The 12,882-nt window shown below is 45.8% G+C and overlaps 1 protein-coding gene across 40 annotated transcripts in view; it reads left to right on the forward strand.

Moving 5' to 3' along the window:
* GATA5 (GATA binding protein 5) overlaps positions 1–12,882 on the forward strand; it is a 2,064,317-nt gene that overhangs the window by 1,890,394 nt on the left and 161,041 nt on the right. The window lies entirely within an intron of this gene.

Genomic DNA, 12,882 nt, shown 5'->3' on the forward strand with positions numbered 1-12,882 from the left:
CTGTGAAGTAATGACCTCTCCTCTAGCAGAGGAAAAGTAAATAGTCCAGGAACAGTTGAGATAATAAAAGTCAGATAACAGCCGGGAGCCCTCTCCACGACTAACTTAGTCGGAGAGCTTAATGGCTTGTTTGCATAGAGATAACAACTGGAGTTTCTCAACTCTTCCTGTACTGGAAACAATTACACTGATGTATCTGATCTTAATGTTTTATTTCTTAGCTGTGCTACACATACAAATCATAATATCATCATTTTTTTTTCGCTTCAGTGTCTCTTTAATCAGTTGGTATGCGTTAGTACGCGTCAGTGCGCGTTGCTACGCATTTTTTCCATAGCGGGAAGAAGATTTCAGTTAAAATGCGTTAAGTGTGAAAGGTGCCATAGGAAAACATGGGCATTACTTTGAAAATCAGTTTTCTTTCCGTTTTAACTGAGAGCAACTGATTAAGTGTAAAAGGGCCATTACTGATAAGAAATTCCAACTATAAAGCCCTGCCTACACGGGGAGATGTGGAGGCGATGTGACTTATCAATCGAGCCGCTGATGCGGCTCAATTGATAAGATCCGACAGGTCGGATCTTGCTACCGCCGATTCCCTGCTCGTTCCCCGCGAGGGGACAATGGCAGGGAATCGAGCGGAAGATAAGCGGCTCCGGCGGGGACGAGCGGGGAATCGAATCCGACGCGCGGGCGAGCGGGGACGCGGCGGGTACGCGCGGGGATGCGGAAGAGGCGATCCGGTGGCTAATCGAGCCGCCGGATCGCCTCGTGTAGACGAGGCTTAAAACACTTTCCTAGTAGAAAATGGGTTCTGAGAGCAGGAAAGAGATAAAAAGGGAAATTTCTTATCAGTGAGGGTCACACTGTAGTCACTTCCTGTCTGAGTCAGGACTGAGTCAGCCACTTATATACCTGATATTTAACTCTTTCAGGCAGAGAAAGAAAGAAAGGAACACAGCATAGTTATTTGTGTGCTAGGCACTGTACATACCCATGTCTATCTCATCATGTCACATGTCACTTCGGGTATCCTTTAAGCTGCTCGTGGAAAAGAGGTCTAATGGTCCAGTTTTTGAGAACAATCAAGCTTCCAGTCAGTTGGATCAATAATTTGATTGATCCATTTTGCGGATCGATTCTATGTGGAACTATGTGGATTATATTTTCTTTCCCATTAATGGGCCTGGTCAATAATTTCCAACCGTTTCCTTCCTGTCGTAAATGTTGTATTGGGAGGTGTCCCTCTGTGTCACCTCTGCTGCCCCCCTGTGTGCCTCCTTCTGTCCTCCTTTTTGCTACAAACGACATAAGGAGAGTAACAATTGCATGTCTATGTAATACAGCTCTTTAGAAACTCAATATACAAGAGCATCTCCACAGGAAGTCATTTTTCCCATGATGAACTTTTCGGCTGTGCGCTCATCTTGGCTGGCGGTGTCTGTAATTTTCCTGTCGACCAGCAACCTCTGAACTGCTGTATATTCTGAGGGGTCATTCCAAGATTGGGTTAATGTACTTTCAGTGATATCTTCCAGTACATTTTTACCTCTTATTTGTATTTCAGCTACCCTGTGCTGCTGTCATAGGGCATCTGTTAAGACTCACAGAAAAATAATGCTTAATACAGTAATCCTCTATGACAGTAGTTGTAAAATATATATATATATATATATATATATATATATATATATATATATATATATATATTAAAACATTTTTTATTTCTGTGGTGTAGGGGCTTTTGAAATCACCTAGGCTAGCAAATTTCTATGCATTGCTTATCCTGGGTCTAAGTGGGCATGTTTAGCAATTTCGCTGCAGTCCATATTCAAGCGTATGTACAAACTGCCTACATAGGCATTTGTATTTTGAATGGCCGTACTGAATTTGCTCTACCGGAGGTCTTTCCTGTTGGACAGGGGTGTAACCAGAGGGGAGCAGCCCTCTGGGCCTCCCAAAAGGCAGAGCTGTGGGAGGCACCAACTACTAACCTCCCCTTCCTCTGATACAGGGGACTATACTTAAAGAGAACCCGAGGTGTGTTTAAAGAATGTTATCTGCATACAGAGGCTGGATCTGCCTATACAGCCCAGCCTCTGTTGCTATCTCAAACCCCACTAAGGTCCCCCTGCACTCTGCAATCCCTCATAAATCACAGCCATGCTGTGAGAATGTGTTTACATCTGTAGAGTCAGTCTCCGCTGCTCCCCCACCTCCTGCATAGCTTCGTCCCTGCCCCCGTCCCTTCACTCCAATCAGCAGGGAGGGAAGGGATGCAGGCGGGGACTGGAGTTCTGCAGGAGGCGGGGAGAGCAGCAGACTGACACTATAGAGATAAACACAGCCAGCTCTGACAAGCTGTTTGTCAGCAGCGTGGCTGTGATTTATGAGGGATTGCAGAGTGCAGGGGGATCTTAGGGGGGTTTGGGATAGCAACAGAGGCTGGGCTGTATAGGCAGATCCAGCCTCTGTATGCAGATAATATTCTTCAAACCCACCTCGGGTTCTCTTTAAAGAGAAGCTGTCAGCCATACCATCTCAGAAAACAAAAACACATATACAAGTACGTAAATACTTGCTCTACTTACATAACGTGCATTGCACTGTGCACATTTTGATTTTAGTAATTTTTCTATAGCAGGGGCGCCTCTAGCTATTTTTTCACTCCAAAACCTGTGGCGCTCCCCCCCCCCCATCCCCATGGTGCCCCACCCTCATGGCGCCCCCCATGAAAATAATCGTAATGTGGCAGAGTTTCACCAAGAAATAACCGTAATGCAGCAATGTTTCCCCAGAAAATAATTGTAATGCTGCAGCGTTTCACCAGAGATTACACTTATTGCGGCGGTGTTTCACCAGAAAATACATTTCAGAAAGAAAATACATGTAAGGAAGCAGGCACACAGGGGGACATAGGGAGGCACAGGGGGACAGAAGGAGGAATGAGGGTCAGAAGAAGTCAAAGGAAGACAGAAGGAGGCAAAAGGGGACAGCAAGAGGCACACAGGGGGGTAGAATTAGGTACAATGTGGGACAATAGGAGGCACAATGGGGGGCAGAATGAGACACAGGAGGACAGAAGGAGGTACACAGAGGAGCAGTGGGAGGTACAGGGGGACAGAAGAAGACTTGAGGGCCAGAAGGAGGTGAAAAAGAGGACAGAATGAGGGACAGGGGGACTGAAGGAGGCACACAGGGGGACAGAAGGAGGCACCATGTGTGGCAGAAGGAGGCACAAAGTGGGGCAGGAGGTGGCACAATGGGGACAGACTGAGGCACAAAGAAGGACAAAAGGAGTCACGGGATGAAAGAAGGAGGCACAGGAGGATTGAAGGAGGCACACAGGGGACAGAAAAAAGCACAAAGGGGGGCAGAAGGAAGCACAGGGAGACAGTAGTAGGCACAAAGGGGGGCAGAATTATGCACAAAGGGGGACAGAAGAAGGCACAAAAGGGGGATAGAAGATGGCAGAGGGGGATGTAAGGAAGCACAGGGAGGCAGAAGTGGGCAGAGGGGGACAGAAAGAGCCACAGGGAGACAGAAGATAGCACAAAGGGGCACAGAAGGAGGCGCAGGTGGACAGAGGAAGGCGCAGCGGACAGAGGTGGCACATGGGGACTGAATAGGCACATGGAGACAGAAGGGGGCACAAAGAGAGACAGAAAGAGGCACAGGAGGACAGGAGGAGGCAGAGTGGGACTGAAGGAAGAACAGGGAGTAGAGGTAGCACAAGGGGGCAAATAAAGGCAAAGGGACACAAGGAGGCACAGGAGGACAGAAAGAGGCATAAAGGGGCACAAAAGGAGGCAGAGGTGGCACAGGGGGACTGAAGGAGGCACATGGAGACAGAAGGAGGCACAAACGGAGACAGAAGGACAAACAGGGGGTCAGACATGGCACAAGTGACTGAAGGAGGCACAAGGAGACAAAAGGAGGCACAAAGGGGGAAAGAAGAATGCACAAGGCACAGAGGTGGCAGTTTCCTCCAACATACGCTAAGTAGATGCAGCAGAAGCAAGTAATAGAACACCTATGGGGCGGGGCTTAGTCCGGGTGGGCTTAATTTGGGGACGGCATTAATCCATCAATATGGGGCCCCCCAGGACCAATGGCACTCCAGGCGATGGCCTGTACTGCCTATGCCTAGAGGATCCCCTGTTCTATAGTAAAAAAAGAGAAAATCCTTTAGGATTCTCCATTTTAACTGTGGCTATTTTGAAGCCAGTCCTGATGTAATTTCCTCCCTTACTCTTCTCTGCCTGATTGTGTATGCATTGCCCACCGCCCTCCCAGTCTTTAGGCACTCCCACCCAGCTCTGCTATAGAAAGTGCATTGTCTCAGCATGAGAAATTTTGGCCAATCAGAGAGGAACAGAGGTGTGCGAGGGGAAAACGGGAGGGAGAGAGGCTTCAGCCAATCAGGCTGCATTAGTTAAGTCTGAGGGGAAATAAAGGAGCCAAAAAAAAACAAAAAACAACCCAGCATGCCCTGCAACTGGACCTAGTACTTCATGGTGATTTGTATTGGCTCCATCCCTAAATAATTTGCATTACATTTTGCATGCAAAAAATGAGTATCCCTACTCGATCAGTGACCATATAAAGCAGTGTTGTCCAACTTCATGGGCAGGGGGGCGTGTCTAGCTCCAGATTTTTCGGCTGGAGGGGGCATAGCATCAATGTTCTGCTGGGGGGGGGGGGGGTGCATGCACAAACAAAAGGTGGGCCTGATACAAAAAATTGCCCAGGCAAGTGAGTGCAGACCTGTGGGCCGCCAGTTGGACAGCTGATATAAAGGATTAACTTCAGACTAAAAAAAAACATTGTCAGTCTTCAGGGTAAGATAGCTGTAGAAAATTGAGACACCAAGAGGTGTTAAACCCAACCTTCAATATACTATTTAATTCTTCAGTTGTCCACATGTTTACATGTTGTCTTTGTTGCCTTTATTTGTGTGGGATGAGGTATTTAAAGCTTTACTTGTCTGAAACACTTGATCGCATGACCAGAAGCAGCTAAGCTGACTTAGGCTACTTTCACACATATCATGTCACATCGCGTCGCAGTACACTCCTCTGTTGCAATGGTCATTAGTCTCTGTGAGACTGATCTCACTACTCACGGGGTGACGCAGGCTCAGCAGTGCATTGTCAAGCGGCAGGCATTGTAGTTTGACAGCACAACAATCTAATTTGATTTGAGCGGTGGCATTGCAGTGCGCATGCCCAGATCGGAGGAAGTGATGCACTTCCTGTCCAGCAGGAAGCGTGTCACTGTTTGGGGACGGAGCTATGCCTATTTGTTTATTTATTATATTGTATTTATAAAGCACCAACATAATACGCAATGCTGCCTGTTACCCTGTTGCACAGTCTGCCGCGGGGTCATGTGCAAAAAGGAATGGTGTGGTGCTATTGTCCTGCCCCGGGCTCCCCTGCCGCACTACAGTCACAAAGAAGCATATGTGAAACAAGCCTTAAGCCCCCAACACAACACTAGATGGAACTTGATAGCACTAGACTCTGCTTTGAATCTAGTGTGGGTACAGTGGACCTTGATGCCTCTGCCAGCGGTCAGCCTGGCAGATCCACTCAGCCGAGCACTGGTCAAGAGCATTGCTATCCCTGCTAACTCCTCCTGCTGTGTGACATCACTCCTGCACCACTCCATCAGCCTTCCGTTCCCCCGCATAGCAACAGGAATTGAGTCCCAATCACCGATGGGTGACTTGGCTCATGTGTATACAAGACTTCTTTAGGGTGCATACACACATCTAATTTTGATTGACCAATTTTACCTCTTCCATGTAATATGAGGGCCAACAGATATTGAATGCTGTGAACAGATTGCATAGGTAAGCTCACATACTACCTGGAAGTAGTAAAATTGGGCAACCAAAATTGGATGTGTGCACCCTCCCTAGTCTCAGGCTGTTTAGCACAGGCTGCTGCTGTTACTGCATCACTCTGCTGTTCAGACTCCAGATTGGGCGGAGCACAGACAGGATTTCATGGGAATGCTGCAGCCTATAGCAGAGACAGTCTACAGTGCTGGAAGTCAGCAGCATCTGCCACTAAGCGTTGCATGAGGCTGAAGTGGCATCCAAGTAATAATTATGAACTGGAAGTGTCTATTACATTGTAATGAAAGATGGATTATTCATGCAAGTGATTGCTCTTTGAATGTGTATATAAATATCTCCCAGAGATAATCCAGAAAATTGTAATAGAGTCTCCTATATTTGTGCGACCGATTGGCTGCTCCCTTTAATGTAAACAAGCGGCCCAGTTCAAAGTTAGAGTGCGAGTTTCTCGCAGACGAGGTCAGAACGTTGCCGGGGAAATACGACCGGCCCCCTTTTGTTTAAAGTAAACCAAGAGGAAATTAGGAGTAAAATATGGCTGTTCTTGCGTCCTTGACAAGTCCCCGGGCCTTGCCATCGTCCATCACTAACGCTACAGATTTAGGGCCGAGGGAGGAACATTTGCAGAGACAATATTTTTGGAAGCAGCTAATGGAGCCTCTGCCTTTCTCTGCCTGTCTCCAGCTCTGGAGCTGCCAACTGATGAGGACTTAACCCCTTCCCTGGCCCGCAGCGCCTCGCAGACCGCGCATTACAGATAAACGCCTGGATATCTGACATGGCTCATCCTGCTGGAAAATTGCCTTTGGATGAATCCAAAATCTTAGAGGGTTAGGATGTTTTTTTATTATTATTATTGATTTATAAAGTGCCAACATATTCTGTGGCACTGTACAAAGTAAGAAACAAACATGGGGTACAAAATAATGCAGACAATGGTGTACACCAATATACAAAATACAGGATTGGTATAACGTACAGAAATGGTAATTATACTAACAAAATGAATATTAATAAATGCATAACAAAATCCAAGACACTAAATGGTGATAGAGCCCTGCCCTTGTGAGCTTACAATCTAAAGGGGGGGCAAGGCTTACGAGAGATATCGGCGCAGGAGACTGGCTGATCCTTCTGCTGCACAAGTCGTCTTAAATACTATTCCCCCTCCAAGCCGCCATGGATGGTGGGGGATGAAATAATTCGACTTCCATCAATTGCTGGAGGCCGAATTATAGTGTTTTATAAGTAACTTCAGCTCCGTCTTCTGACGGCGCCAAAGTTACTCCCTGTGCGCTGCTATAGCCGTAATTTCTATTATGGCGTATGGTGGCGCCGGCTGCGCCCAAATCTCCTGCACTGGAATCAACGTGTTCGGGGCAAGAGGTGGGGTAGTATACAATCTTGATACCTAGAGGCAGTGTTATCTAGTAGGAGGACAACTTGGCCAGAGGTCAAAAGGGAAATGGCATAAGGTAAAGCATATGGAAAAGGTGAGTTTTGAGGACACATTTATAGATATTAAAGGTTGGAGAGTGATGGATGTGTTGTGGCAGGGCATTCCATGGGAGAGGTGAAGCACGTGAGCAATCTTGCATAGGTGAATTCATATAGTGCCAGCATCTTCCATGCACTGCACAACAGAAAGTATGTACAACAGAACACAGGGTATAACAATACAATATAACACTTAACAATTCAAAGCAATGGTAGATTACAGCTTATGCAGTGAACAAATCAACTACATATATATCTTCACACAGGGGTGGAATATATGTGTGCACATTACACAACATTGAGAGACAAAAGGGGAAGAGAGCCCTGGCCAATCAGCCCTAAGCGTCATACATTCGCCTGACTTAAAGAGAAACTCCAACCAAGAATTGAACTTTTTCCCAATCAGTAGCTGATACCCCATTTTACATGAGAAAGACAATGATTTTCACAAACAGACCATCAGGGGGCGCTGTGTGACTGATTTTGTGCTGAAATCCCTCCCACAAGAACCTCTGAAGACCGCGGTACTCCTGGCAAACAGCCACAATGTAACAATGTTCAGAGACAGGAAACAGCTGTTATTAGCTGTCTAACAGCCAGAGCAGCTAGAAACAGCTAAATAACCTGCCCACAGTAACAATGTCTCCATGTAATAAATGTCAGAATGTGAATCTGGGAGAGGAAAGATTTTACAATGAGCAAACACTGACTAAATCATTTATACATAATTATGGTAAAAAATGAAGCACTTTTTTTACTACATTATTTTCACTGGAGTTCCTCTTTAAGGCGGCCAATAACGACCGCCTCAGCCAACAAGTAGGCATGTGTACGGCAGCCAGTGACCCCCTGACAAAGGAGCGATCTTCCTGGTGGATCTACTCAACCCCAGCGAGGCCGATCCCATTGTTCACGTTGCTTTCCCGCCTGCCACGTGATGTCACGCACGTGCCACTCGCCACACCTCTGTTTCCCCCCTGCCCTCCACACTGACACATGTGTGCACATCATCCTCTTGTATCTGCACCACTGCAGAGGCCAGAACATGGCTGCATGGGGAGGGGGCAGGATAGCCGAATCTTCAACTTTCTTCTTTACTAGCAACCTGCTGGTACTCACACAGGCATTAATTCCAGAAGCAGTTAAGCTGCCAAGAGCATGCCCATGTGACCAATTTCGGGCGGCGCTGGGCAAACATTAAGCAGCCCTCCCTGCAGAGTTGCGAGTGGGTGGCAGGGAATATGAAACTCACCTCGCTCACTGATTCCCACGTCGCATCTCCATGGCAACAGGGCGTCACATGACGTGACATCGACGTGCCAGCCTATTATACTACCTCCCTTTTTCAACAGTTTTTAGTGTATTTTAACCTTATTGGCACCTGTGTTTCTCCTAGTATCATACTGCCGTACAAAACAAGACTTTGCTTGAAATCTATCAAATATAAGTATAGAAATCTTGTGTTGGTAATCTTGCAGTAGTTTGGCTGTTACTAAAAATGGCCCCATCGAGTTAACAGATGAACGTCACACCACTCTTCACCCCTGTAAAGTCTCCGCGTTTCCATAGCAGAGTTACAAGTAAAAATGAGGTGCGATCCCGTTGCATGGCGATGGCAGGGATATTTCAGCCCTCCTCCATCTTTCCTTACAGTTTCTCTCTGGGAAATGACACATGTTCCACAACAAGTCCACCCAGTCAGAGTTGAGCATGTTTTAATGTGTTTTTGGTGGGGTTTTTACTTTGATTCATGGCCTTGAAATTCTTTTAGTTATGTACAATAAACTGTGTTCAGATGGATTGAAAGGTCCGTTCCATGGCCATAACAATGTTAAAGAAGTCCCCGTCTCCTCCCTGTCTCCTGGGCACACTACATCCTGAGTAGAAGACTGATTACTAGCTGGGTGTGATTGTTCCTTTCAGAATTGTTGTTAGGTCCCTTTTCCATTTGTGAAGTGATGGGAGTGCGGCTACCTAGCCGCATCGCATCACTTCCACTCTCATTCACATCACTTTTACATCTCACGAAGTGAAGAGGAGAGGGGACGTGGATGCGGGCGGATGCGGCCGTGCGAGAATCTGCAGCATGCTGTAGGCCCTCTGATCACTCCGCATAACTTGCACGCAATGGAAACTGTTCCATTGCCTTGCACTGTTTTCAGTTCAGCCGTGGTGCAATGCGGCTATGTAGCTGCATTGCACTGCATGTAGTGGGAACTGGCCCTAATTGATATGTCACTTGTGTTTTTTGCACAGACCTTTACAGAGTACATAGTCATGTCACTTAATGTTCCTCAAAGGAGCTCACAGTCTAATCATACCATAGTCTTAGTCTAATGTCCTAGCATATTATTATTATGTATTTATACAGCACTGACATCTTCTGCAGCAGCACTTTATAGAGAACATAGTCATGTCACTGACTGTCCTTAGAGGAGCTCACAATCTAATCCTGACAAATTCATAGTCTAATGTCCTACCATATTATTATTATTATTATTATTATTATTATGCATTTATATAGCACTGACATCTTCTGCAGCACTTTACAGAGAACATAGGGCCTGATTCACAAAGCGGTGCAAAGTGTTTGCACGCCTGTGAAAAGCCCTTTATCACGCCTAAACTCAGTTTAGGCGTGATAAGAAGAAACTCGCGCGATCTCCCGCGCGCAAAGTTTTGCGCGAGTAGCGCACCGCGCTGCGCGCGCAGTGTACCGTGCTTCGCGCGCAGCGTCCATTGAGCCCTATGGGACTTTGCGCGCGCGCAAAACTTTGTGCGCGGGAGCTTCGCGCGAATAGCAGCACAAATCGGTGATAACTCAGCTTTGCAGGGCTTATCACGCCTAAAGTCTTTTAGGCGTGATAACTGAGTTATCACCGCTTTGTGAATCAAGCCCATAGTCATGTGACTGACTCCTCAGAGAAACTCACAATCTAATCCTACCATAGTCATAGTCTAATTATGTCCTACCATATTATTATTATGTATTATATAGCACTGACATCTCATGCAGTACTTTACAGAGTACATAGTCATGTCACTGACTGTCCCCAGAGGAGCTCACATCAGGTTACACTTTTGATCCTAAACCAGTCACTCACTTTTAAAAAATGAACTCACAGTGTAACCTTATGAAATGTAACCAGCAATAATTAGGTCTCGATGTGCCACCATTCCCCCCCACCCAACCCGATTTGGAATCATCGCACAGCACCCAACAATTTACTCCGCTTCTTTTAATGATATCACATGACATGCTGCAGCTCAACACAATATCACACTGGCTGGCTGCGAGTCTGTGACAAACAAACTGCTGACCCTCAGCCACTCCATTCCTCCCCAGTCAGGTCAGCAGTGCCACCTCCTCCCTACTGCTGTGCAAGTCAAATGAAACATTGTTGCTCTCCTGCCTCCCCCCTCCTCACTCACTGTCAGACTCCGCACACAGCACAACAAGCTGCTTTTCCCCAATGATGACCTCTTCCCCTCGCTCTCCTCTTGCTTCTCCTATTCTGACTGCATGCTGTTAGTGTAAACAAACACAAACATGCTGCCCTTGAAATCTCTGCGCCTGATGCAAATGTTTCACCTTGCTTCATGAGAGAACCAGTCCTGATCTCAACAGTGAAGGGAGGGTTTAGTTACAGTAGTTCATGAGTCAGATAAGGGCCCTGTATGATCACATCATTACACTGCGCCACTGAGCACTATAAGACCCTGTTTCCACTTGTGCGTGGCAAGCGTCTTGCGAGACGCGATGCCGGCACAGCTGTGTCTCGCAGCTGAATCCCTCTAGCCGCGATATGATTGGCTATGGGATTCAGACGGTGACGTGCGCATTTATGCTGCAGGGCCTCCGATTTCTAATCGCCCACAAATTCGGATGCTCTGCATATAGTTCTATAGGCTGCCAAATTCCATCCGAATCAGTGGCCAAGGAATCGGCCCGTTTTCGTACAAATGGAAACCTAGCCTTAAAGCAAACCCGTTTCAGAAATGTGCTTAAAGGGAACCTAAAGCGAGGAAAATTATTTAAAATAAACACATGGCGTAGATGCAAATGAATATTACATACTAACCTCACCATCAGTTCCTCTCAGAAGCTCACCATTTTCTCCTTACAGTGATCCCTTCCAGTTCTGACAATATTTTGTCAGAACTGAAATATACCAGTTACTGTCAGTTATATATCAGCAGCTGTCAGTTACAACTGAATGTACAAGGTAATGTCCATGTTTCCCTATGGCTCAAGTGGTTGATATTACAGTTTAACAGTGTGCTGACTAGGAAGCTGTTGGGGGTAATGGCCATTTTTAAATGGGGGACAGAGAAATTCATTGTTCACAGTGGACAAATGGGATGCAGGAGAGGAGAAAGAGATTGGGTAGTAGACTACACAGGAGGTAAGTATGACCTGTGTATGGTTATTTTGACTTTTTATTTTCAGTTCAGGTTCTCTTTAAAGAGGAACTCCAGTGAACATTTTACTGTTGGCAGGTGATGTAGCTGCTGCATGGTTTTTGGCAGTTGAAAACAGCTGTTTCCCACAAAAGTTCGAACTTTTCTTGTGGGAGGGGTTACTTGTGGGAGGGCTTTCACCACAATATCAGTCATACAGCGCCCCCTGATGGTCTGTTTGTGAAAAGGAATAGATTTCTCATGTAAAAGGGGGTATCAGCTACTGATTGGGATAAAGTTAAATTTTTGGTCGGAGTTTTCTTTAAAGGGGCACTACAGCGAAAAAGTAACATTTAAAAGATGTGCAAACATTTACAAATAAGAAGTACATTTCTTTCCACAGTAAAATGAGCCATAAATTACTTTTCTCCTATGTTGCTGTCACTTACAGTAGGTAGTAGAAATCTGACTGAAGTGACAGGTTTTGGACTAGTCCATCTCTTTATAGGGTATTCTCAGGGATATATTTATTTTCAAAAGCACTTAGTGAATGGCAGTTGCTCTGTCCAACTGCCAAAAAACTGTGTAGGGAGCAGGGAAGCTGGCCAGCATCATTGTTTAAATCCTTTTTCGGGAATATCTTTATAAAGAATAAAAGCCTTGCTGAGAATCCCCTATGAAGAGATGGACTAGTCCAAAACCTGTCACTTCTGTCAGATTTCTACTGCCTACTGTAAGTGACAGCAACATAGGAGAAAAGTAATTTATGGCTCATTTTACTCTGGAAAAAATGTACTTCTTATTTGTATACTGTATGTTTGCACATATTTTAAATTTTACAGTTTTTCGCTGTAGTGCCCCTTTAATTAGGTTGATTGGACTTACAGAGATAATGAGTAATAATTAGGACTTCCTTAGGTCTCTTCACTTTTCTTGTGGCCTGTAGCTTTTTTTTTAATTCACACTGTAAATACAGTGCAGGGACACAGGAGGTCTGACCCGTACATCTATTCAGCATTATCTCGCACATACATAGTATAATCCATCAATGTACAGCCAGAGTGCCTAAAGACAATCTCTGGGTGATTGGCAGCGCCTTTTTCAAAGTTCATGGACTG

The sequence above is a fragment of the Hyperolius riggenbachi genome, chromosome 12 (genome assembly GCF_040937935.1).
Source record: "Hyperolius riggenbachi isolate aHypRig1 chromosome 12, aHypRig1.pri, whole genome shotgun sequence".
Taxonomy (NCBI): Eukaryota; Metazoa; Chordata; class Amphibia; order Anura; family Hyperoliidae; genus Hyperolius; species Hyperolius riggenbachi.